This window comes from Andrographis paniculata, unplaced genomic scaffold, assembly GCF_009805555.1.
Source record: "Andrographis paniculata isolate CXL003 unplaced genomic scaffold, ASM980555v1 Contig43END, whole genome shotgun sequence".
In the NCBI taxonomy this organism is placed as follows: Eukaryota; Viridiplantae; Streptophyta; class Magnoliopsida; order Lamiales; family Acanthaceae; genus Andrographis; species Andrographis paniculata.
Window position 1 is genome coordinate 2,221,529 of NW_026137577.1, and position 3,088 is coordinate 2,224,616.

A 3,088-nucleotide genomic window follows, 5' to 3' on the forward strand; every position below is an offset into this window, starting at 1 on the left:
TTTAAATACTATATCTTGATATTTAAATATCACTTTGTAGAATTTGTTTTATATAATACAAATAAATAGATAAAATAAAATTTAAATATTTATTTATGATTAATATAAACTAATTTGTACTTAATATTATAAATATCCTTATATTTGTATTTTTTTTTTTTGTACAAAGGTCCTTCAATTAGTGCTATTAGTATTATAAGACACTAATTGAGTATTTTTACAATTTTTCTTAATTTGTATTACGTTTTGATATAATAATTAATATTCAAATATCAACACGCAAAAATTAAATGAGACTTTAAAATCGGATGAAGATATTATATTAAATTAAACTCGGTTTAGAAGTTTTGAAAATTTTAAATATATAAAATAATATATATTTTTAATATTTATTTTTTTAAAAAAAAAAATCTATAAACAAATCACAGGTAAAAAAAACAAAAAAAAACAAAAAAAAACATGAGTTTAAAATTGATGCCAAAGTATGTAATCGAATGGAGAGGGTCGTGACACGTGTCACACCTATTTATAATAATTGTGGGTTTAATAAATTTTGTTCACATCTACTATAAAATTAGTTTTTGATATTATTTATTTATAATATTATTTTAAAAATATATATACTCCCTCCGCTCAGGCACAGATATAATTATTTATTTTTAACGCATAAATTTTAATATATTAATATTTTATACAGAATAATACAATAAAAAAATAAAAAAATATTTTTACCTTCAAACATATTTATTTTTAAAAACATTATTTGTAATATTCTCTAAAGTATAATGATAATTTTTATAATAAAATAAATTGTACAATTATTAGTATATATATATTGAAATTTGACATATTTAAATAAAAAAAATAGTTACATGGATGGTGAATGGAGCGAATAATATATATTTTATGAAATATATATTATTTTTTTATAAAATAATTTACTCTCTAGTTCGTTCATCAAATATATGTTTATTTGGATTGTATATGATTTTGAATATAATATTATATTGATTTATTGTGATATAAATTAAGAATATTATGAAAAATATATAAATTAGAAAATGCAACTAAAAAAATCAATAAATTGAATATGTGATATTTTTGTAAATAAGTGTAATATTAAAATGTATAAATTAATGAGCATATAATAATTATTTGCTATAAATAGAAAGTGTATATATTTTATAAATTAACAAAAAAATCAAACATATATATTTTTTTGGATGACATAGGAATCCACGGCTGCTACCCGAAAGTGCGCACTGGATAAAAATATATTTAGTGGACGGGGAGGCAGACATTATTATATACTTAATTTTTTATTATTTTAAAAAAAATTTAATTTAACAAAAAAGTATATCTAAATGAAGCCTAAGTAATAAATAGAGTTTGGCGATGCTCATTTCAATTAAATGGTGTAAGTAAGTATTTATTGCAAGTACACATTTGAATGATGAGTGTATGCAATGTATCTTAATTTAAGTCAATGCTTATAATAGAGTTTGATTAAAAAAAAAAAAAACATTTCTATACAAAATAATTGAATTTGAATTAAAAATTTTAACTCAATTATATATATATATGGGTTAACATAAATTCGACATAATAATAAATATGTCGGTTAGAATTGAGAGTCGGTTAGAATTGAGATATGTAAAATAATTTTAATTTGATGATTAGTCCACATATTAATTTAATTAAACTGAGTCTAATTTTAAATAATTCAAACAACACTGTAAATGTTACATTAGAACCGATAAAAACTAACATAATACGACAATCCGACAAAAAATATTTGATTTAAATCAAGATTTCGACTCAATTATGTATATGGGTCAACACGAATTCGACATGATAATTAATAAACGGGTCAACGCAAACCCGACACTATAATAAATAGATCGGGTTAAGATTGAACTATTTAAATCATTTATAGTATTTAACCGACGCGACTCGACTTATTGCTGAATCTACTTATAATGGGCTAACGGGTCGAGTCGAGTTTAAATTGGAACGTTAAGTACTCGAGTTTAGTTCATGTTATTTTATTAAAAGGTATAAGTTAAAAATTTTGTTTGAGCTCCTCTTTTTAAATAAATTATTTTGTCTTCGTTCAATTCTATTCAACTCCATTCGACTTGCTAAGAAATATTTATTTTGTTTGAACTTACATTCAATTAATAAAAAAAAAAAAACAATAATAATTGCATTGATAAATTGGGTTTAAAATTTAAAATACATATCTTTTATTCTTTTACTCATGATCATATTGAAAAATTTTTTTTTTTTTATTAGAAAACTTCAAGTTAAAATATAGAAAGCATCGGGAAAAAAAATAAAAAATTTTACATAATAATTGATTTAGAAAATTACCACTGTGCCATTTTTTTTTGAAATAATACTGATAAAAAATACAAATAGTATATACTCTTATTGATAAAAAAAAAAAAAAAAAAGACTTTTCTTTTAAATTATACATAGAAAAAATACTACTCCGTCCTAATTTAAATTATCATTTTTATCATTTTCGTACCTTCCACTTTAAATATTTCTTTCCTATTTTAGAAAAAATAATCATACACTAATAATAAAATACTATTAACTTTTATTTCAATTACAAACATACTATTACACGTACAATTATTTTATACATAAAGTCAAATGACAAAAATATTAAAATTTTTTTACACACTTCAACAAAATAATAAAATACTACTATTATTTCTTAATCTATTATAAAATTAAAAAGACCCTTTTGAAATGGACCCGAATTAGTATTTTATATCTACTGTATGATTTATATTTGAAGTCCTTTTTTAAAGAAAATATCATTGTGTTTACTTAGTGATTTTTTTGTCTGAATTTTAAGCAAACATTTAATCTGATACTCCCCCGTCCCCAATCTATATATCCATTTTGTTTATGCACGAGATTTTAGAAATATTAGTATTATATTGGAATAAAGTAAAAATAAAGGTAAAAAAGACTAAATTAACTCTATTAGTATTGTATGATATAAAGGTAATGACATTTGTGTAATATATTGTAAATTAGAAGGGTATTTGTAATGTTAGGTAGATAGTACAAT